The sequence below is a fragment of the Anabrus simplex genome, chromosome 6 (assembly GCF_040414725.1).
Source record: "Anabrus simplex isolate iqAnaSimp1 chromosome 6, ASM4041472v1, whole genome shotgun sequence".
In the NCBI taxonomy this organism is placed as follows: domain Eukaryota; kingdom Metazoa; phylum Arthropoda; class Insecta; order Orthoptera; family Tettigoniidae; genus Anabrus; species Anabrus simplex.
The window spans coordinates 329,457,504-329,483,111 of NC_090270.1; the positions used below are offsets into that span (position 1 = coordinate 329,457,504).

Sequence of the window (25,608 nt, forward strand, 5' to 3'; positions counted from 1 at the left end):
GTTCTAATAACAAACTGCATGGATTAGGCGACAAGCTCATTGCCCACAGTTAAATCAGATAGGGAATCTTTCACCTGGGCGATTGCCCTAAATGCAGATCAGTGGTGATTGATTGATTGATTGATTGATTGATCGATCACCTTGAGGTGGCTTTGCTATTTTATTTCTTGTTTCGATTCTACAGCAGGAGGTAGTTTACTTGCAGCAACGCGGACAGCTTCTCTCTGCTGGGTGGCGTGCCAGATGCGACCCGTGCCACTAGCGACCGCATAATCTGTAACCGTGCCGGATGCGACCGGCGTTGACAAGCAAACTGTCATTTCATAAGTTGTGTCATCACCCAAGATAAGGTAAACTAAACAAAGTGCAATGCCATTTCAATAAGTCCTAAAAAGCAGCTACTGCCCCCTACTTTACATAACAATTCTGGAGGAAACTCGTTTTATAACACGAAACACGGTGATGCGTTTACGTCTTTTCCCACCGGGCGAATTGGCCATGCGCTTAGAGGCGCGCGGCCCTGAGCTTGCATCCGGGAGATAGTGGGTTCGAATCCCAATGTCGGCAGCCCTGAAGATGGTTTTCCATAGTTTCCCATTTTCACACCAGGCAAATGCCGGGGCTGTACTTTAATTAAGACCAGGGCAGCTGCCTTCCCATTCCTAGCCCTTTCCTATCCCATCGTCGCCTTAAGACATGTCTGTGTCGGTGCGACTTAATGCCACTAGCAAAAAATCCTAATTCTCTGAAATTATTTACGACTTAGGCCTTCTTATCGTGTCCTATCAGTACCGGGAGTGTCCGAGGACGTGTTCGGCTTGCCTGGTACAGGTCTTTCTACTTGACTCCCTTGGGCGGCCTGCGCGTCTGGATGTGGGATTATGATAATGAAGTAGGGAGAGATGAAACTCGGTTTCGGCACGTAGCCTACTCCTCTTGAATAATACCAAGGGGTTTGCTCAATGCTTTACGTCGCCATCCGATGGCCGAATCATCATCAACAGCATCATATCGCCTTACTCCATTTGAACACTGCGAAAAGGTTTGAATTTGAATCCAGGCTTTCGGCATGGAATCTAGTGATTAGAAACTGTCTACCACCAACTTTCCTACCCTGTCGGCCAACATTCTGATGGTGATTTTTTTTTTCATCCAGGCTAAGAAGCTCAGACGGTTGAGATGCTGGTCTTCCGACTCCAACTTGGCAGTTTCGATCCTGGCTCAGTCCGGTGGTATTTGAACGTGCTCAAATACGTCAGCTTTGTGTCGGTGTATTTACTGGCACGTAAGGTAAGTCCTGCGGGACTAAATTCCGGCACCTCGGCGTCTCCTTAAACCAAAAAAGTAGTTACTGGGACGTAAAGCCAGCAACAGTATTATATTTTTCCTTCGACCAGCGGCACTCGAACCTGCTAACCACGGTGTCAGACCTTTATTTTAGAAAAGACCAAGTTAGCTACTTATAAGCAATCTGCCATTGGTGACAGCCCATAATGCAGATCAACTGTAAGTGATGGATGGGTCGCATCCGGAACGATGCTTATCCACTCGGTCGCTATTGGCACGATAATGGCCTGGTCGCATCTGGCACGTAACCCTCTGCTCTGCCTCTAGCTAACAACACGTGGGCTATCCGCCCAAGTGGTGACTACGTCGAATGTTGCTTAACTTCGGATACTTCGCGTCATCCAGAGTTTCAAGGTGGCAAAGTAATAGATACAGAATTCGAGTCCTTGAATGAATGGCGAGCGTACTGGCCTTCGGTTCAGAGGGCCCGAGGTCAGGTCGAGGATTTAACCTTTGTCCGGTTAATTCCTCCAACTCAGGGGCTCTGTATAAGTGTGTGTTCATCTTTACATACATCTTCAGTTCCGTTCACCCCATCACAGTACAAACCACCGCAGAAACACGCAACAGTGAACACATCGCTCAACGTTGGGAAGGCGTCAGGAAAGGCATTCGGCCGGAAAACTGGGCTAAATCCAAAATTCGAATACTTAATTCCTCATTGCAGGTCTCGACTGAGTTCGCGACATTCTGATACGAATAAATAAGCAACGTACAGTTTTGGGTACCGGTAACTCAATCTCAAGTTCTGATTGTACGTAGACACTCTGAGATCACTAGTGTATTTTTAATACCTACTTGAATACGACGGCTGCTGAAATTCTGCAAGAGAAACCACTGAAGAACTACACTCTATCCACTCAATTTGGAATTAAAAATACAACTGTGCGCACTTACAAAGCTCGAGTCTGCACCATTTTGCGTGCTATTAGACTCTACCCCGTTGCTCGTCCCCTATCTATGCGACTTGTTACTGTAATGAGTCTTCATTTCCCAGTGGAACAGAATTTCCTTCTCATGCAACTGCCGTAGGGTGTGGCAGGACACAGCACAGAGGACAACTAGAAATCGAAGTACAAAATCTACAAATGAATAGAAGGAAACCTCTTCATTAAAAGCCAGAAAGAGACGAAAAAAGGAGAAAAATGGCGTGCCCCAAACGCCTTTATATCTCTAAGAGTTGTAAGCCAATTTACTGGAGTTTCATGGCTGCGACCACGTGACCAGGCAGGCGGGGAAGGCCCGTGTACGTGCCCGGCATGCGGCGCCCTCTGACCTCACTTCATTCCCCACCGTGACGTCATCAACCTGCCGCTTTAATTGAATTGTCCGGAATACTCTATTTGCTCAGAGGAGGGCCATGAATTATTTATCAGCTCATCGACTCATTAAATACCATTCAACTAAAAGTAGCACTGAATTATTTATAGACCTACTACACTCTTCATTTCCGCACGACCGCCATATTTAATTCAGGATAGGAAACAGATGCACAACCAATTTTCCACGTGTAAGAGAGGTGATACGCTAATATCCATTCAGTTTTCATAGGCGAAATCTTAAATCTGGCCGCTGCTGGTTGTACACATACGGTATCAATCATTTGTCAAGAACATAGGTCAAGTGGACTTTCGTAAAAAACTGAATCCGAGGGATCTAGAGTATTAATGTCATGAGGAATAGACACCCTCGCGTGTTGTAATGTTACATCTATAATATTTTTAAATGAATCAGATACCAGAAATGTCCAATCAGTACGAATTAGGCAATCCAGTAAGACGTAAAAGCAAAGCAAAGTCACCTCCGTAGAGGCCATGAAGGTCTTTGGAGGAGTGGAAGGTAAAGACTTCCACCATTGTTAACCTCGGCACGTGATGGGGTGGAGTGGTTAGCTCAACGCCCGGTCGCCTTTGCCCCCAGGAATTAACCTGGTACTCATTTTTGGTGTAGGCTGAGTGAAACTCAGGGCCACATGCACCTCCGGAAAAGGAAATCTCGTTTCTTAAATTTTACGACTTCCTGATGGGGATTCGAACCCACGTCCTTCCAGGCGAACCGAGCGCGCCTTTACCGCCTCGGCCAGGCAGTCCCTTCTAGTAAGACGTGCCAGAAGTAAATTGTCTTTATCCTTTAAAAAAAGATATACAGAGTGTCCCAGGCGGAATGGTCAATATTCAGGGATATGACAGGAACGATCATTTGAAGCAAAAACCTCATATGGACATATGCCCTCTTCTGGATGTTTTCCGAGACACAACACATTTAGTGTACATTTATTTTTTGGACCAGTGGCGCGCACGTGTGTGTCTTACCCACCCAAGCTCTAATATTTTGAAATGGGTACAAGTTTTCCGCATGTAATGTTCGTGGGGCAGTGATACGTGTGCTGCCAGCAGGACTACGCTCCACCATTTCAACAATGTGTTGCTGTTCCTGCAGGACGTAGACTTACGGGATGCCCCGATTATAGAGGGCAGCCCTAAATGCAGATCATTGACGATCGATTAATTGTCCTTTCATAAATGCTATATAGTAAACCTGCATTTTGATCTCTTTCGAGCTCTTTCGAAGTGTGTGATATTTATGAAACAGTAGTGTATGTTGCTTTATACATCACGGCGGCGACTCAAAATTGCTTTTTTGAGAGTCGACTGCGCCGAGGAAGGTTCTGTTTTCTTTTTAATTACTAAGGCAAGGCGAATGGACCAGCTTCTAATACGTATTACCATCATACCAGTAGCTCCAAGCCGGAAACACGTAAATACACTGTGGGTGTGTTATAAAATTGCTTCCGATATGATTCCTCAAAGTGTAAACTGCTACCAGGAAGTGATCAGTACGTTTAAAAAATGAGCGATTTTTAACTGCGCAAGGCCATTAGGTGGGCTTACTCACTCCTTGAGGACAGCCCACGTCTCGTAAGAAACTAGCAGTTATAATTTACAAGACCACTCACTCGCAAGCTAAGAGAACTCATTTCCCTTGAGCCACAGAATCATACACAATTCCTTCCGCATTATTTCTGAAAAGTGACACATTAATCTATAGTTTATTTTGTTTTTTGCTTGGGGTTTAACGTAACACTCATTCGGATAGGTTTCCGAAGTTCTCTTTGAATCCACGTCTTCAAACACACACTGCGAATGAAGGGAAACAGACTGTAAAACCTTCTCGATTCCTTTATTTTCTTTACAACTTGCTTTACGCCACACCGACACAGAAAGGTCTTATGGCGACGATGGGGTAAGGCCTAGGAGTGGGAGGGAAACGGCCGTGGCCTTAATTGAGGCACAGCCCTAGCATTTATCTGGTGTGATTCCTTTTCATGTACCAATACTCCTAATTCACATCGTTAGACCCTTTTCACTAACTATGTGAAATACTTCTCTTTGCTGATGATTGTAAAATCTTCAAGCAGATCGATTCTCCTACAGATACAATCCAAATGCAAAATGCACTTGATTCACTGTCAGGTTGGTGTACTACATGGCGTCTTAAACCTCATCCCTCCAAGTGTTCCACCATTTCGTTCACACTTCGTAAATCCCCCGTTCTACAAGAATATCACCTACTGAACCAACCGATTGCTCTTGTTGACAATCAAAAAGACCTAGGAGTGCATTTTGACAGTAAATTGTTGTTTGTCTCGCACATAAACAGGGTTACCTCACGTGCTATGTCACTCCTTGGTTTACTATACAGGTTTTCTGACATCACAGATGTAAATGCCCTCAGAGCATTCTACGTCTCCTGTATCTTACCTATTGTTGAATACGCCTCTCCAGTCTCGTCCATTTCTGCTTCTTCAAACCTCAGCCACCTTGACCGTGTACAATCTTTTTTCTGTGCTATCGTCAGAGCCAGGGTCCCTGCATGTCACAATCTAAGCACTATCCAAGTGCTTGGGAAACTGAACCTCAAGACTCTTTCTGCTCGGAGGAAAGTAGCCGACCTAAAGCTGCTATACAAAGCAGTTAATGGTCTGTTTAGGTCTCCAGATTTAGCTTCCTTATTCCCCCTCCACGTCCCATCCCGTAATACCAGAATGAAGACCCTATTCCATACTCCTTACTCCCGGCTTTCTCTCACCCAAAGGTCCCTTTCGGTACGTATTCCAGCAATGTTTAATGCATTATCTATCAACAGCAACCTAGATCTCTTCGTAACGTTTCCTTCCTTCTGTCATGATATTTATCATAATTTTCCTTCTTGTTTTTTTCCCGTTCTGCTCCTGTATTTTTCTGTAAATGTATTTTTCTTTGTTAATAACGTTGTTTATGTAAATATGTATTATATAGAATTGTACAGTTTTCATTGTATATATTTGTGTCCTTTTTAAATATTTATATATCTTTAATTTTAGATTCATATCTACTGTACATAGCTCAGATCGTTGTAATTCGGCGTTATGCTGTTGCTGATACTGAATAAATAAATAAATAAATAAATAAATAAATAAATAAATAAATTATTATTATTATTATTATTATTATTATTATTATTATTATTATTATTATTATTATTATTATTATTATTATTATTATTTGACATTTGTTTTTACGTCCCAGCGATTCACGCAGGTCTTGTAATGACGATGGGATACGATAGGGCTATGACTAAGAAGGAAGCGACCGTGGCCTGGCTAAATTGGTCAGTACGGTCTAACGTATCAGGACTGAATACTTCGTGGTCTGCTGTTTTTACCATGAAGAACCGCTAATCAACCGCTCCAGCACAGGATATTTCGCGCATCATTACTCGCAGAAACTTGCATGTGGTGCCACAGTTATCTTTTAACTGAACACATCTTGTGTTATCTTACCATAAAAAGTGTTGCAGTGCCCGATACTAAATATTTCGACTTCCTGACTTCCTGACAATGAATTCATTAATGAATAACAGAATAACACCGTGTTTTCTAAAAAAATATAACGTTGTTGTTCATATGACCCTTAACTGCACTACGTCCGCCTCTATGGCTGAGTGGTCAGCGTGTTCATTCCTCGGGATCCCGGGTTCGATTCCCCATTGGGAGGTAGAATTTTCATCGTCAAAGGTTAATTTCCTTGACTCGGGGATGGATATTTGTTGCTGGTCCCAACGTTCTTGCAAGTCACATACGCTACCACAAATTACACTATCCTCCACCACGCTAGCACGCAGTTTCCTATACACAACAAACAACGCCCACCCTCTTTTCTTTTCTCTTTTTTTACGTAGCATCGTCACAGATAGGTCTTATGGCGAAGATGGGATAGGAGAGGCCTAGAAGTGGGAAGAAAGTGACCGTGGCCTTAATTAAGGTACAGCCCCAATATTTGCTTGGTGTGAAAATGGGGAAAACCATCTTTAGGACTGCGGACAGTGGAGTTCGAAACCACTATCTCCCGAATACTGAATATTAGCCTCACATTAGCGACTGCAGCTATCGAGCTTGTTGAATTTGTGTAAAAGTGCTTAGAATTAAGAAAATTATGTGCACAGTAAAATGTCAAAAACCCGTACTTACTATACACACTTTTTCTACAATGCCTATCACGCGATACGCATTCTACGTCAAAACTTACGTCCATGACTCCGCGCAAGCCCTTTTGATTTTTCATTTTGTTGTTAATTATTACTGACACTTCCTAACGTCTTGCAGAATAAGGAGATATACTCACATTCACCTCAAAGGATGCTCTGCCATACTGTATTTACGAGAAGAGAATCCTTTAAATAACTGCATTATTATGAGACATTATCTATTAATAGGTTAATTCTGACTGAATGTGAATGGCTCTACTAGTTCAAGGATCACTTCAGTACAAGGTTGGTGGAGACAATGTACGCTGATCTGTAACATTTTATAAGTTGAAACTTCTGACATCAAGCCGAGGCAGACTGTAACCGAGAGAATCAATACTCCATCGTTTCTGGTGTCCAAGTTCAAACAAGGATGGGAGGAAACCGGCACTTTGTTATCAGTTCTTCATCAGCTACTATTGGTCAATACCAATCTGAGGGAACAAATATTTGAAGACTCTTCCAACGGAAAGAGATTTCCGCCATATAACATTTGTGTTAGCCTGCAGGATGGGATCAACGCCCGCTATGGGCGAATTACTTGAGAACGGACACTTTTTCTATTACTTCTCTTATTACAGCAGGACTGGAAAGAGAAAATTGGACTCGTACACACATCACATCGCGGAGCAGAGGAAAAATATATCATTTCTTTTACTTTCTTTCTCTCCACCTCTCTAACACGATTCCCAGCAAGTATCCTTCTACACAGAGTGGTCGGGGAAACGTGAACCGGGTATATGAGTGTTAGAGGGTTGGTCATACTGATATATAATTTGAAACAAATAATTCGATATCTCGCATTGTCATTACATCTCATCAGCTGCTCAAGTTAGCCAATGAGATCGCTTCCCGGGCGAATTCAAATGGCCTTTGCGAGCCGCTGTTACCGAATTTCCACGTGGCTTAAGATCGGCTTCAGAGCATCAATGAAAGAACGAAACCTTTGCCAAGGGAAGGATTCGAACACGGACCTCCGAGTTGGCGGATCGCGTCCCAGCAAGTACGTAACTATGGCACCGGCTGAATACCATGTTGTGTTTGACGCTGATTTCTCGACATGGCTCTGAAGCTGGTATTATTATTATTTATCTTTTTTACAGCGTTTTTCCCATCTGTGGAGCGCGATATAATTTTAGCTGATGTTGATTTGTCCTTCTCCCAAAATATCTTCATCTGGGCACTGAAAATTATCCTCCGTTCTTCAGTACCTACATGATTGGTTGGTCCTGGTATTAATTTTCTCAGCAAAATGAAATGAAATGGCGTATGGCTTTTAGTGCCGGGAGTGTCCCAGGATATGTTCGGCTCGCCAGGTGCAGGTCTTTCAATTTGACTCCCTTAGGCGACCTGCGCGTCATGATGAGGATGAAATTATGATGAAAACGACACATACACCCAGTCCCCGTGCCAGAGAAATTAACCAATGATGGTTCAAATTCCCGACCCTACCGGGAATCGAACCCGGCACCCCTGTGACCAAAGGCCAGCACGCTAACCATTTAGCCATGGAGCCCGACAAACGGGAATTGAGCCAACGGCACGTGGTGTTCCCAAGCGGTCACCCATCCAAGTACTGACCACGCCCAATGTCGCTTAACTGCGGTGATCGGACGAGAATCGGTGTGTTCAGCATGGTCGTTGACTGCTTTTATTGTATTAATAATAATAATAATAATAATAATAATAATAATAATAATAATAATAATAATAATAATGTTACTTGCTTTACGTCCCACTAACTACTTTTACGGTCTTCGGAGACGCCGAGGTGCCGGAATTTAGTACCGCAGGAGTTCTTTTATGTGCCAGTAAATCTACCGACACGAGACTGTCGTATTCGAGCACCTTCAAATACCACCGAACTGAGCCAGGATCGAACCTGCCAAGTTGGGGTTAGAAGGCCAGCGCCTTAACCGTCTGAGCCACTCAGCCCGGCACTTTTATTGAATTGGAGTCGATCTTGAATAATCTCCTGTGGGTTGCCAGTTTCCTGGAGGTCTTTTATTTCACCAAGCCACTTATTCTTGACTTTCACTGAGAGAGTAAGGTTGTGAATCCTTTTGGTGAGCCTGTCATTGTTCATTCTGAGAATGTGGCCATAGAACTTCAATCACCTTTTATCTGATGGTGTCAATGATATTATTATTATTATTATTATTATTATTATTATTATTATTATTATTATTATTATTATTATTATTATTATTATTATTATTATTATTCGTCGGCTAGCTCGTTTCCGTGTAATTATCAACTTCCAATAAATTCACTTGTCTGTGGATGTACTTTTGATGATGGAACAGACCAATGCTAGCATGGAACAAGCGTCCACACATATTGTACAAAAATCGTTGCAGGAGGGCGTGGTCGTATTGCACGGAGTTTTCGTGCTTGTCTCCTGGCGCTTTACATTTGCAACGTTCCCCTTCAAATAGGTTGACAGCAGTAGGGATGGTGTGGCGCCAGACTGAACGGTCCTGAGCAAGAGTGTCCTAGGTTTGTGGATTGTGACCTGTCATCTTCATAGTGCGCTTAAGCTGGTCCTTGTCATAGCGCCTCATAGGGGCTCCACGAGGTCTGGTGCCGGAACAAAGTTCACCATACCGTATCTGTCGTGGAGATCTGGTATCACTCATCCGACGGACATGACCAAGCCATCTAAGCTGATGACGAATGATGGACGACTCTATACTCTTGGTACAATGTTGGTGATATTATATTCCCTTTTGATCCTAGTTTTGTTGGTGGAAGCGCTCAAGTTTTTTTTTCAAGTCACGTGAGTAAAGGGTCCAAGTTTCACAACCATACAGCAATGTTGTGATGAGAACAGAGTGGTATACACCACGAGTTTCGTCTTCACGGTCAGGTCTCTATTCGTGAACATCTAGCGTGTGAGTTGTCCAAATGCTGAATGGGCGGCACCAATTCTCTTCTCCACAATTATTATTATTATTATTATTATTATTATTATTATTATTATTATTATTATTATTATTATTATTATTATTATTAATAATATCATCATCATCATCAAGGAGGCGTGCTGTACCCAAACTGAGCATTGAAGAAAAACGTTATGCGTACAGAGACACAAACAAGTCATGTGACCCACTTACTCGGCCTGATTATTGTCTGACCATGTGTATGTGTTCATCACTTCCTGTTACATGAACTCCGTGATTCCTGACCGCATGAAAACCAGCTTACTGTACATGATGTACTTCTCAAAACACCTCACTACCTGTCACGTCTGAACTTCATAGAAATTTTCAAAGTGGGCGATCTTTCCAAGGATAAAACCTTCATCTTCTCATTACCACAGCTTTCTCAATACTTCTTTGTCTTTAGTGTACACTTGCTTGTACGGAGAATCTATTACAGTTGCAATCGCAGTACATAAAGATTTGGCTGTAAACTGTACTTAACATTCCATATTTTGTCACTGAAACGTGGTGGTGATGGTGGTGATTACTGTTTCAAGGATAAGTATACTACCCTCCCTCTGCACCCACCTATAACTCTAATTGGAAGAGTAAATAAGAGATAGATCCGATTTTTTAAGGATGGTTCTGTATCGGAAAACGGAAGAGAAGGACTGAAGATCAAATACTTACCATGCCAGACAAGAAGTTCTAACCAAGTAAGGTCGGATAGGAGAGATGAATGTGAGTAGCCTGGTATAAGTAAAGGGAACAATGTCAGACGCAGCTAGGGTCCATTATCATCCCATACTCCCCTGAAGAAATATAATGACGAAAATTAAGGGAAGTAAATAATACTGATACGACTAAAAATCAACATGTCTCTATAATGCGTCTCTACCTTTTATGACCTTAGGTGTAGTACTTGCCTCTCACACAAAGTCGTATGTCCTGCAATTACATTCGTTCTTTTCTATCCCTGCGATGTTGCATATTTCCAGCTCACCAAAAGAGTTAATAAAAAAATCCACAGACCCTTTCCAGTCATTCGATCGGAACATAAATGGAATGGAATGAACGATTAATGATCAATAGGATGAAATGTTAATGGAGAGTGTTGCTGGAATGAAAGACGGCATGAAAAACTGGAGTACCCGGAGAGAAACTTATATCGCCTCCACTTTGTCCAGCACAAATATCACACGAAGTGACCGGGATTTGAACTGCGGAACCCAGCGGTGAACGTCCGGCGCCCTGCCGCCTGAGCCAAGGAGATTCCACAATCCAAAGTATTAAATCTAATAAAATGATAGCGAGGTCTTACAGAGAACTTTCCACTCTTTTTGATTATGTATTAAATAACTGATGCAAAGCCTATTTTTCACAATTACGTAATTTGGCACGAATCTATCCTTTTGCAGATTAACTTATCACGCGACAGAAAAAAATGGTCAAAACAATTTTTTTTAGATTGCCTGATGATAATAGAAAATCTTCTCTTTCCACGGGCAGTAAATTTTACATAGAAAGGAAGTTATTAAATACTGTACGCCTCTGTCGTGTAGTGGTTAAGGTGATTAGCTGCCAGCCCCGGAGGCCCGGGTTCGACTCCCGGCTCGGTCGCGAAATTCGAAAAGTGGTGCGAGTGTTGTAACGGGGTCCACTCAGCCTAGGCAGGTCAAGTGAGTAGAGTGGGGTTCGATTCCTACCTCAGCCATACTCGAAGTGGTTTTCCGTGGTTCCCACTACTCCACCAGGCAAATGCCGGGATGGTACCTAAGTTTTTTTTTTTGCTAGTTGCTTTATGTCGCACCAACACAGAAGATCTTATGGCGACGATGGAACAGGGAAAGGCTAGGAGTGGGAATGAAGCGGCCGTGGCCTTAATTAAGGTACAGCCCCAGCATTTGCCTGGTGTGAAAATGGGAAACCACGGAAAACCATCTTCAGGGCTGCCGACAGTGGGGTTCGATCCTACTATCTCCCGAATACTGAATACTGGCCGCACTTAAGCGACTGCAGCTATCGAGCTCGGTAGGTACCTAAGTTAAGACCACGGCCGCTTCCTTTCCCCTTCCTTGTATATCCCTTCCAATATTCGCACCCGCCCCCCGCCAAGGCCCCTGTTCAGCAGGCCGCTAGAGCGAGGTACTGGTGCTTATCCCCCAGTTGTATCCCCCGACACAAAGTCTCACGTTCCAGGATTCTGCCGTTGAGGTGGTAGAGGTGAGATCCCTCGCTTAGTCTGAGGGAGAACCAGCCTTGGACGCTAAAGGGATTAAGTAAGAAGGAAGGAAAATGAAATACCAACTGCAAATTCTCGAATAGTAATACAAGTTAAGTAGCGAGAATTAAAGTTTATAAATGTCTGATATAATTTTTAAAACAAATCTAAGCTCGGTATCAGATAACATAAATATATTATCGCATTTCTGCCCAGCGCTGCATGTCGAAGCATCGTCAACTGGTTCGGATTCGGTTGAACCTGAACCCGGGTATGAAATCGCGGGGAGGGGGGGGGGGGGGAAGGGAGAGATTCCCCCCACCGACGATTTTTACTCAAAGGTTCCCCTCCCCACTAAAACTGCCCGGGGGGGATTCTTTCATTATAAAATTATGAGGAAAATGTAGAATACATATAATTTATGACTGAAATTAATGATTTTTACTGTACATATTTTTATGAAAACATCAGCAATAATTCAAGTGACTGCCAGACCTTGCCGGACCTGCAACCTATTATTCATGTTTCACTCTGACAAGTCCATCTGAAACCCGGGAAAAAATATAAATTACTTGAAGCTCTCCTCCTTTGTCATTTCTCTAAGTAGCTCGAACTTACACCACTTCTTGGAGAGGTTGTGTTTCCGATAAGTGGCCAACAGGACAATATTCACTTAAGCAGTGTACAAACCGACACATATTTTCAGTCAAAACTTAGCCCTGATAGAGGAAGATTCCACCAATAAAGCAATAAATCGGGACAAATCGCGCCTCGTCTGGCCTTTCGTAAGAAAACGACACTCTCTCAAAACTTCTCAGCTGATTGGAATAATGTTCTAATGTTTATCATTCGCTTTATAACAACAAAATTCAGTCAAAAAGATCTACAATTTACATTTGTCTGGGGGGAGGGGGTAATTAAATTACAGGAGAAATTTAACCCCCCGCGAAATACTACCTGAAATAAACATCAGTATTTAAGCCCTATGTCCCTTCCCCTCCACCATTTATTCCTGATTTCGCACCCTGACCTGAACCATCCAGGGACACGGAAGAATTTACGGAAGGAATAGCACGACTACTTGAAGATAGTGGACAGGTCTAACGGTATGTAATGTATTTAAACTAATACTTTCCTAATTTAAAATATTCCTAAAATGATACCCTTCCAGACGCGAACCCTATTTGTAGGGATGTAATGTCTTGCATGCTTCTCTGGTGGTTGCTAGTGTGGTGTGTTGCCTGAATATGAAGGAGAGTGCTGAGACAAACATACAGAAACCCAGTCCCCGAGCCAGAAGGATTAATCAGTCGCCATTAAAATCCCCGACCCGGCAGAGAATCGAAACCGGGACCTCTGAAGCAAAGGCCTCAACGGTTACCATTCAGCAAAGGAGTCAGAAAATATTATTATTATTATTATTATTATTATTATTATTATTATTATTATTATTATTATTATTTAAAAATACAATTTAAAATGATAATTTACTATAATGTGTACATTTAAATCACGCTCTGAATTTTGCCGCATCATACCACAGTACAGCAATTGTACCGTCGTTCGATCAGCAGGGCATGCGATAAGAGTTATATACAAGGCACTACAAGGCAGCAGTGAAGAACACGGTACTACTGTACGCGGCCGAGACATGTGGAGCAGAGCAACTGGACAAAAAAAGAAAGAAAGAAAGAAAGATTCTGAGGAAAATACTGGGACAAAAAAAGAGGTGAAAATTGGGAATGAAGATCAAGGGACGAACTGTACCGAAACATGAGGACGATCTCCGAAGAAATAAGACTCAAAAGAACAAAATTTGCTGGACATGGAGAGAATGGCTTGGAGAATATGGTAGACAACGGATAGGACGAGAGGAAAGAGGATAAGTAAGTAGCTTGCCGAACTCCCGGCCTGAGATGAGGATCATAATTGTAGGGGCAAAGAACTGGAGAAATAAATATACACCAACCAACATGCCAGAGCTCAATGACAGAAAAAGATACAGGACTAGAATAGAGAAACATTAGTAGGAGAGACAAGAGAAGAGGATACTGAAAATATCGGCTGAAAATGGGAGAGAAGGAGAGAGAGGATGAAGAGGTTTTGGGAGGAAAAGAAAACCCAAACTCGGGCAAAGCTGCCCGTGGTTCTACAGAGGACGTAAAGGAAAAAGAAATAGAGGAAAAAGAAGAATATGCAACAAACAAATATATCGAAAATTGAGATTTTTCACTAAAAATAAAGCCTGTATAAGAGTTTTGTTACGTCATGCCCCTGGCCTTGCTCATCTTTGTATGTACAGTAGATGTGAGAACAGCGTGCTCCGTTTAACGCGTACTGTTTTACAATAGACACGCACCAGGAGGTAAATAATACTTCAGAAAGTGGATTATTTAACACTTAATTTCAGTGGCGGTTTCTGGTATAGCGCAATGGAGCAATGCACCTCTAGTTTATATCAAATTGTACTCAGCTACTTAATTTTCACGATTCCCTTGTCATTCTCAAAGCTCGTGCTAAGCCCATCTGTCCGTAATATACTCGTACTGGCTTTTAATTCATGTGAGCTGCGCATAGTCTGTGGCTGGAGACTCGTCTGGAATGAACCCCCATACAAGGCGGCATCTCCGTCCGTACTTAGGCGAAGGGACCAGTGAGGTGCGGGGGGAAGTCTGTCAGCATTAAGGCAAGACCTGGATATCGCAGAAAAGAATATCCGTGGTGTAGGCATGCGCAGTATGCCACTCTCTCAAGTCTGTCGCAAGTCGTGTTGTTGGGGTAGGAAAACTGTAATGGTATGTGCCTGCCATCTGTTGCCCTTACAGGAATTTAACCAGGCAGCAGAGAATAGTGCACATAATTAGCGCTAGTGTTGAACAGCATCATTACTACCAAAAGTCATATTAAATTGCCAAATTCCAATTGATACCTTGTCCCAAATATATCAATACTTACTAAATATCTATTCATTTGCCTTCTTTGGAATAATTACTTTTTTGGAGAGAAACATAGCTTAAAAATCATTGAGGCAAAGAGTAGCGAGAAGGTAATACCAATGAAAACGCTAATTGACCAGCTCACACTAGTTCTTAAAATTAAGTTACCAACATTGTGAAAAGTGCGAACATTCATTCCTATAGTTTTCTCGTGTTTTTCAAGTGTGAAACTAGTGTTTGTAAACGTTTGTACTTAGCAATTATCATAATTCGTAACATTATTGTACGCTGTGCAAGCGTGTGAGTGTTTTTCTGCACCGTTGTGCCGTTCTGAAACTTAATTTTTAGGATATAAAGAAGTTACAATCTTTTGTCCGTGTGCGTGTGTGTGTTTTTGTGCGTTGTAGTTACGTCCACAATCTTTGTGCCCCGGAAAGGTAAGGAGCTACATAATGAGTTTGAACAGTGTCCAGATACTTAAGAAGACAAACTTTTTTTGTCTCTCTCTTGAGCGAAAACTTGAGATTAAGAATGCCGGGCGCCCAATGCCTGATCTTGTTATAACGAGGCAGACTAAAAGTAAAAGTAAAGAAATCGTGCGTAAATTCAGAATGGATATATACAAAAGAACCGAGTGGATCTGTGGGTGCGAAGTTACTAACAGGTTGTTTTGTTTTCCGTGTTTATGCTTCGTTAGTGATGAAAGCGAAGGGACTTGGACCAAAGTCGGAGTGGTAGATTTAGGACATTTGTCCCAAAAAATAAAGAAACACGAAATTTCTAAATCTCATATGCTTGCCCAGTTAGAATTCGATCTTCTGGGAAAACATGATATTCGGCAGCAACTTGATTGTGCTTACAGGCAGTCTGTCGAAAGACACAACGATCAAGTACGGAAAAATCGTTATGTGCTGTCAAAAATTATCGACTGTGTAAAGTTCTGTGGCGCGTTTGAGTTGGCATTGCGCGGGCATGACGAAACAAGTGAATCGTCGAATCCTGGCATATTCCGAGGCCTCGTTAATTTTAGTTCTGAAATTGACGTTGCATTAAAGGACCATCTGTCCAAAGCTACTGTTTTCAAAGGCACCTCGAAAGACATTCAGAATGAACTGCTTTCGTGCATGTTTGAAATCTGTCGCGAGAAAATAAAGAAAGAAATCACAACTGCACCCTTCATTTCGGTAATCGCAGACGAGACCACCGATATATCAACTACAGCACAATTAGTTATTGTACTGCGCTACGTTCTTCCCAACGGTAAGCCAGTTGAAAGATTTTGGGGTTTCCTCTCACCCGCTGGTCATGATGCTAAGACAATAGCAGAGTGTTTAAAATCTTCTTTGAGCGATGTTGTTGATAGCCCAGATAAGTTAATTTCACAAAGTTACGATGGGGCGAATGTAATGAGTGGTCGCCATTCAGGAGTGCAAGCTCTCATCAGGGAAGATTTTAAACATGCACATTATGTTCACTGTTACGCCCATTCTTTGAACTTAGTCATGGCACAAGCGACAAGCCAGAATACGGATGTCCGTATATTTTTTGCAGATTTAAGTGAAATCCCCAGCTTCTTTAATAACTCCCCGCAGCGATCAGGTGTATTGACCGAAGTAGTTGGTAGAAGAGTACCTCATGCTTCAAACACAAGGTGGAATTTTAAATCAAGGACCGTTGAAGTAGTTTACGTGAACAGAGATGCCCTCGTCGAATGCCTGGATCAACTGGAAACTACCTCTCGACAGCCTAACATCGCAAGCAAGAGGTTTGCGTTTAAAATTGGAGCACCCGTTATTTCAGTTCTGGTTGGCTGTTTTCCATCAGATAATGCCTCATGTGGACATTTTATACAGTCAGCTACAAAAGCGAAATTCAGATCCGTTGGAAGTCAAAGGCGCACTTTCAGGTTTCGAGGCTGCTATAAAAATGGTTCGGGAAAATAAAATTGACCACATCGCTGACGAACATGATATACTGCCCCCGCCAGTGAAGGTATCACGAGGGCCGCTGCGTACCTCGAAACGAGTTGCGGCAAAAGAAGTTTGTGACACAGTCATTCTTCAAGCAAAGGAACGGTTTCAATTCACAAACCACCTTCTTGCAGCAAACTTGTTTCAAGCTGAAAATTTCGGCAGCTTTGAGAAGCAGTTTCCCCACTCACTTCTGTACAAAGCGTGTGAGGCCTACCCATTTCTCGACAAACCGAAACTGAGAACCGAACTTGAAATATTATACATGAGAAATGATTTTCGAACTGTTTCTGGGGCTACGACTTTGTTGCAGTTTCTTTTAGAAAATAAGTTGCACAGTGTCTTTGGTGAAAGCATAAAACTTTTAAATATAGTTATTCCCATGACGACATCTGAAGCAGAAAGGTGCTTCTCAACCCTGAAAAGAATAAAGACTTTCTTGCGCAGCACAATGACCGAGGATAGACTTAATGCTCTTGCTATGCTGTCAATTGAAAAGGACTTGGTTCGAGACTCTGTGGACTTCAACGAAGCAGTTATAGATAAATTTGCATCCCTCAAGGAGCGCAGGATGGATTTTTGTATAAGCTGTCTACATAGGGTAAGTCGATTGTGAAACATTTCTAATTTTGCATGTGGTAAATATCGGCATGTATTGTCTGCTTCTCTCGTATTCGATCACATTTTCAAAACTTCTATCATCTTATTTTGGGAGGTTACGGCCCACGACGGGAGAGGTGGAGGGGGGGGGGGTGCAATTTTTTTCTTCTGTTGAACCCCCAGTGACGAAAGTCACGCGCCGCCACTGCTTAATTTAATCTGGAGCACTACGCGGGGCATTTTGTTTTTCCACAAAGAAACCTATACGACTGTTTTATTTTCAACTTCCCAAATAAACTGAGGCAATCGGTTGATTCCCGAGAGGCAGTGTAGAAATCCTTGAGGGTTTCTGCTATAACCTGAACAACCCCGCAGTTCCATTGTGGGAAGGGACCTTCCCTCATTTATGTAGGCCAGTGCACCTGCTACGGACCGCTGGGTCTGATCCATCTGCAGAACCACGCTCTGCAGAACGAAACCATATTTCTTAAGTTTTGAAGATATAAGAAGACGCTGCACGAAAGAGATGCCTGTGCTTCAGCTTGCAAAATGGTTAGAAGAGAGCTTTTTACAAGATGGTGTTACAGTTCTATGAACGCATCTTTACTCTTCTGACATCAATGCAGACAAGTTGAGTTGTACGTCATTGATATTGTTACATTTTTCATCGCCTGGTTATCGCACATAACGAGATTTATTTATTTTTTGACATACTAATTTGGCCGGGCTGAGAAGCTCAGACGGTTGTGGCGATGGCCTTCAGACCCCACCTTGGCAGGTTCGATCGTGGCTCAGTGCAGTGGTACTCGAAGATGCTCAAATACGTCAGCCTGGTGTCCACAGATTTACTGACACGTAAAAGTAGTTAGTGGGACGTAAAGCAAATAACATTTAACAGACTGATTTATCACTAACAGATTATTTGACCAATTATTATTATTACTTTTTTTTTTTTTGCTAGGGGCTTTACGTCGCACCGACACAGATAGGTCTTATGGCGACGATGGGATAGGCCTAGGAGTTGGAAGGAAGCGGCCGTGGCCTTAATTAAGGTACAGCCCCAGCATTTGCCTGGTGTAAAAATGGGAAACCACGGAAAACCATTTTCAGGGCTGCCGATAGTGGGATTCGAACCTACTATCTCCTGGATGCAAGCTCACAGCCGCGCGCCTCTACGCGCACGGCCAAATCGCCCAGTGACCAATTATTATAGATGATTCAAAAGTATTATATACAACTTTACACCGTAAATAAATAAAAAATAAAAAAGTAATTTGCAAAAAATAATTACCAAGTGTAAAAACTAAATCTATAGACATTTATATATATTACACAAAGAGAAACTTACGTCCTTGAGGTCGTTAGGGCACGTCTAATTTCAGAGGGATGAGTGAAAAAGGCCCAGATTCACCCACCTCATTCAGTGTTAAGTAGAACCTGATAAAGAGCAGTAAGAAACAGAAAACCGGGCGAGTTGGCCGTGCGGTTAGAGTCGCGCAGCTGTGAGCTTGCATCCGGGAGATAGTGGGTTCGAAACCCACTGTCGGCAGCCCTGAAGATGGTTTTCCGTGGTTTCCCATTTTCACACCAGGCAAGTGCTGGGGCTGTACCTTAATTAAGGCCACGGCCGCTTCCTTCCCACTCCTGGGCCTTTCCTATCCCATCGTCGCAATAAGACTTATCTGTGTCGGTGCGACGTAAAGCACATAGCAAAAAAAAAGAAAAAAAGAAACAGAAAGAAATCCCCTAGCCCATTGGCCGCTGATGTGAGAAGATTCGTAATTTTTATGATATTTGTTCCGAATTACAGCCCCATCCTTCATTGATACAAAAAAAAAGCAATACTGTATATATGAAAACAAAACAGTAGATATTTCAATAATGATATCACTTGAACGGCTTTTCAGTTCCTTTAGATTTTGAGAGATTCCAATTTGTTGACATTTTGTCCAGATGAATTTATTTTTTAACACGTCGGAAACCAACGACATGAAACACACTTAAATGCCCATTCTCTTGGAAAGAACGGCGACAACGACAAACTGACATAGGGTTAGGATAAAACCGGAAACGTGGAAATGCGTTATAGATAAATTTAATATCGTTATAATAAACTTTTACGCTAGAATTTCACTCAAGTAGATACACCCACACACTAGAACACACGGAGCATAAGTAGTTCATCAAATATCAAGTGACTGGAAATTAAATACAAAACAAATGCCAAGACAACGAAAAATCTATAAACAATCCGCAGGAAAAAAAAATATTTAAAAAATGAGTCAGGTTATATTAGTACAGCGGGCAGAAGAAGAAGATGATGATGGTGATGATGAAGACGACGATGATCATGATTCTTGTTGTTTAAATGGACCAAACATCTAGGTCATCGGCCCCCACAGCGGTAAGCTTTTAACGTGGAATCCATACTGGCAGTCAGACGGATGCAAACCATAAAAGAAAGATCAGCGAGATGAACAGCAACCGTACTATAGAGTGGCACGAAACAAGTGATATACCTGGACGTTAACAAAGATATCTTTTGAAGGAGAGGAGATTTCTTTCTCACCAAACTCTAGGTGAAAGTATATTCTATAAATAGTAATTGAAGCGAAAAATACAATTACCCAATAATGTGTATCTCTCCCCTTTACCAGTACCAGTCGTGCTGGAAGGCGATTGATATCATGATTCTGGGCCATCAAATAATCGGTATTCACGAATTCAGATCTTCCATCAGTGGCAGTCTAGGTAAGGGAGCCTCTCAGCTGAACTAAAATACTGCAGACAAATTTTTCCCTTCAGCCATAGCACCTAGAACATATAACAGCGCAGCTCCATTGTTTAGAGGAGCAAAGCAGGCAACATGGACGTTTAATTTAATTACGGATGCATTGTTAAAGCCGCCGTAAATAGTTCATAAATACCACAAACAATAGAGTGCCTCGGTCGTTGGAACCGGAGCACAAAAGCGAAAACCATCTATCACAGGAGCACACACAATTTAATACCAGTCATAAGCGAAGATGGAATGGTTGGTCTCAGTACCATCTCAATGTCGTAATCTTGTTTTCAGAGCATAAAACTGTTCGACAATAGGATCTTGTAGACAACAGACCTAATACACAGAATCTCCAAAAATTCAAGTATTCACCCCCGCACTGTATGAATTCTATATACAAATAAGCTGAAAATGTTCAAGTAAGAATCTCGTCGAGTGAGTAATGCTATACTTAATAAATAATAATAATAATAATAATAATAATAATAATAATAATAATAATAATAATAATAATACATTTATTCCAGCCGAATAGGTGTACAAAGAGTGTAGCATCTGATAAACTGTTCAGTTTGTGGAGATGTGCACGAAGGTGTTTAAAATTATCGTTCCATGGTAGCAGACTGAGAGGGAATCAAATAGAATGTTAACTGTTCTGTGTGATGTACTGAAGCATATTACAAGTAACTAATCTCATGTTTGTTCAGTATTGAAGATAACAATAAGTAAGATTCTATTAGAATAAAAGTTATTGTAGCCACCTGTTCAATACAATTCGCCGCTTGTGGTGATTAATTTCTAAGTGATTATATACACTACATAGGTACATGTTTCGCCCTGATTTTCGGCATCTTCAGCCTAATGTCAATCTTAAGGTCAAGACCCAGGTCTTGTCTGAGTTAAACATTTGGAACCAATATATACAAATATGACCTATACTAAGAATCTTCATATTTTTACAAAATAAAAAAAGAGGGCCTTACTTTAGGCGATATGTACAAAATTTGTTACATGAATACATTTAGAATTACGGTATCTAACAATTTACAATAAATTGTAATCTAATAGAATCTTATTTATATTGAAGCATTCACAACTTAAAATCTGTAGCAAGAAAACCAAAATTTTAGTGTGAGTAAAGATGGCAGGAAATTCGAAAACAGAACAAGTGCAATATTTCTGTTATTAGGAAGAATTATAACTGAAGACAATAGATGAACGAAGGAAATAAAAGAAGAATAGCTCTTGCTAAACAGGCCTTTCAAAAGAAAAGAATTCTTTCAACAAATACCCATAAAAGTTTTTTTTTTTTTTTGCAAGTTGCTTTACGTTGCACCGACACAGATAGATCTTATCGAGACGATGGGGCAGGAAAGGGCTAGGAATGGGAAGGAAGCCTCCGTGGCCTTAATTAATGTACACCATCTTCAGGGCTGCGGACAGTGGGGTTCGAACCCACCATCTTCCGAATACTGGATACTAGCCTCACTTATGCGACTGCAGCTGTCGACCTCGGTCCATATAAGTTTAGATACAGGAAAGGGTTTTGTAAAATCCTTTGTTTGGAGTCTACTATTTTACGGTTGTGAGAGCTGCACTATTGGAGAATAAAGGAAAGAGATGCATTGGAACCAACTGAAATGTTGATTTGGAGGAAAAATACTAGGAAAGAAAGGAAGAGGAAGACCAGTGAATACATACTTCGAGAATGTGAGAAACGTGATAAGATGTAAAAACTACAAGGAAGTGGAAAGTACAGCAGGATTGAGAGGAGAATGGCTGTAGCCCCTTTAGTGTATGATGATGATGATGATGATGATGATGATGATGATGATGATGATGATGATGATGATGATGATGACTGTTCTTTACTGACACCATGTCCTTCGATGACAGCTCAGTACATGGCATGTGAGGGCGTGCAGAAGTCAGACTGCATTACAAATGAAGGGCAGCGCTGACATGCATCAGTGCTGGTGGTGATTATCGTACAAGTAGGCAACCATCATACCATTATACCTCGCATGCAGCATATTCAGAATATTCAGAATACTATTCAATGAAACCTGAAGTTTGCTACGTTCCTTATATTTAATTAATAATAATAATAATACATAATTACAGACAATTAGCGGCCTTGTGCCACTAAAGATGTAAAGGAGAGGATGTACGGTATAAGTATCTGGGAAGACATCAACTACAGTATGGGTCCAATGCATGTGACCCTCACAAGAATTACTTGATTCGAGAACTGGAGAAGATCCAAAGGAAAGCAGCACGATTTGTTCTGAGTGATTTCTGACAATGTTATGAAAATATTGTAAACATTGGGCCAGCAGGGCTCGGGAGTAAGGAGAAGAGCTGCCTGACTAAGCGGTATGTTCCGAGCTCTGTGTGAAAATGGCATGGACTATTAGTAGACGAATACGATTGAACGGAGTGTTTAAAAGTAGGAAATATCCTAATTTGAAGATAAAGTACGAATTCAAGAGGAAAAATTGGCGCGCGGCTGTGAGCTTGCATCCGGGAGATAGTGGGTTCGAATCCCACTATCGGCAGCCCTGAAGATGGTTTTCCGTGGTTTCCCATTTTCACACAAGGCAAATGCTGGGGCTGTACCTTAATTAAGGCCACGGCCGCTTCCTTCCAACTCCTAGGCCTTTCCTATCCCATCGTCGCCATAAGACCTATCTGTGTCGGTGCGACGTAAAGCCCCTAGCAAAAAAAAAGGAAAAATTGGGAAGATATTCGTTCGTAGGAAGAGGAATTAAGGAATGGAATAATTTACCAGGGGAGATGTTCGATAAATGTCCAACATTTTTTAAGATTAAAAAAAAGGTCTGCTACCTGTTTGAAAGCCCTAAATACATACTAATGGTGATTGGCTGAATGATTAGTCGTAATATACAATGACGTCTGGCTTTCGGAGAGGCCTGGTTCAGGTCTTTCGAGTTGACACCTAATGGGCGGCGTGCGCGTGAGAATGGAGTCCTCGAACTATCACCAATGAAGGTTAAAATTCCCGATCCGGCCGGGATTCGAATCCGGGACCTCTGTGACCAAAGACCAGAACGCTATCCATTTAGCCATGGAGTCGAACATTAATCATAATGGTGGCGACTCCATTCTGTACAAAATAGAAATAAGATTATTTTTTATAATGTAAACCTCCGCAGCGTAAAGAACTTATTGGCTGTCGCCATCGGTGTTCCGGGTTCGATTTCCCGTACTGTCAGAAATTTAAGAATGACAGAAATGCCAAAATGTATTATCATCCTTTCAAATACTACTGGCCTTACAGGAAAAAAAAAAGAAACGAACATGCAGTTTTATCTGGCAGTTAATATTGTGATTATTAGCCACAGAACCTCCCGTTTTACGTGGAATCCTAACCACAGCGACCAGGATTTTCAATTTCAAAATTCCCCCACACATTCGCCGAGATTTGAACGGCGGCCGCCTAGAAGAGAAGGCAGTAACCTTGTCGCCAAGCAATCTCGCTCCTTGGGTAGTGCAAAATATTAATTAAATTAAATTAAATTGAAACTACTCAATTATAGACTATTAGCAACTCTGAATCGTCAAGACAACTGATGATCAGCCAGACGACCTACATATCGGACAGCCAAGGAGAATTTATTTATTTATTTATTTATTTATTTATTTATTTATTTATTTATTTATTTATTTATTTATTTATTTATTTATTTATTTATTTATTTATTTATTTTTGCTAGCGGCTTTACGTCGCACCGACACAGATAGATCTTGTGACAACGATGCGATAGGACTAGGAGTTGGAACGAAGCGGCCGTGGCCTTAAGGTACAGCCCCAGCATTTGCCTGGTGTGAAAATGGGAATCCACGGAAAACCATCTTCAGAGCTGCCGACAGTGGGATTCGAACCCACTATCTCCTGGATGCAAGCTCACAGCTGCGCGCCCCTAACTGCACGGCCAACTCACCCGGTAGGAGGAATTTAGAAGACACCATCCGCCGTATTGTTGGGCTTACGAAATCGGGTCCACTGTCTCTCAAATCAATAGCTTCTAAAATGTGTCACGAGGTGGACAGAACTCCGTCTAGCCTTCAGTTCGGAATTAAATCCATGGGGTGACTGGGAATCGAACCACTGACTCTTGTAATATTTTATTTCCATGGGATTGCTTGATGTACTCTTGTTGTTGTAGTTGATGTTATTGGGTAGTTGGATTTGTTTTTACTTTATTATCACTTGTAATGTTAAACTAATAGTAAGCTCAACCTATGCCCGGCCCGCGGTATAGGGGGAAAAGGGTCCGCCTGTCACCCGGCGGCCCCGAGTTCGATTCCCGATGATAATAATAATAATAATGCAAAAATCACTAGAGCGGCAAGGAAAGATGCACCTCGGTTTCTAAACGAATTTTCAGCCGTATGGTAAAGGCATGCAAAAACTGAAGGGAGCATGACTCATCACTATTCATTTCGAGCAGCTGTACGTAATCTTCAAATATAGGTTATCACCATATATTTAAAATACATTAAGCTAAATATAAGTGATTCATTAATTAAATAAATATCGAATATTTAATGAACGGCAGAGCAGGTATTGGATTTTACAATTAAAACTGTGAGGTAATAATTTGAGAACAGTTAGAACAATAACCGATAAACGCAAGTAATTGCTCATCTACTTCTTGCTTCCCCTTCGCTGATGATTCATCATTACTTGATTCAATTAAGTATACAAGGTTTTTTTTTGTGGCGAAACGAGTTCACTCTATTAGTTCGAACGTGTAATGTCTGCAATGCCGACAAGCTTTCAATAGCAATGACAAGAGGCTGTCTGCTCAACAAGAAATAAAGTTATTACCAACCATATTAAAGTATTACCGTACGGCTTTGCTAGCGGCTGTCTATTCAACAAGAAATTAAGTTATTAGCAACCATATTCAAGCATCGTAGAGCTGAGCTGGGGACGTTATTATTACACAGCTTTAGGACCCAGGCTCAAATTTCCGAGACTGCGAGTCAGGAATTTTCACCTGGAAATCAAGTGGCGTCAGGAAGGGTTTCTAGCTTTTAAACCTCTCTTGAGTCTACTTCAGCGATACAAGATGAAAACATTTCCGTGACTCGGATTGTTAAAGGTTTCTACGTAAAATCGGATATTCATGATTTTTAGAGGACAAGATAGAGATAGGACAACATTCCTCCAAAACCATATTTTCCTGATTCAATAGCACTCTTCAAGAATATTACACCGTCTGATCGTCCT

General features: G+C 41.6%; 1 protein-coding gene and 1 pseudogene across 3 annotated transcripts in view; both read right to left on the reverse strand.

Moving 5' to 3' along the window:
* ckn (CRK like proto-oncogene, adaptor protein) overlaps nt 1-25,608 on the reverse strand; it is a 653,887-nt gene that overhangs the window by 328,812 nt on the left and 299,467 nt on the right. The gene's annotated exons all lie outside the window — the stretch shown is intronic.
* Nucleotides 8,445-8,558, reverse strand: LOC137501358 (5S ribosomal RNA; annotated as a pseudogene).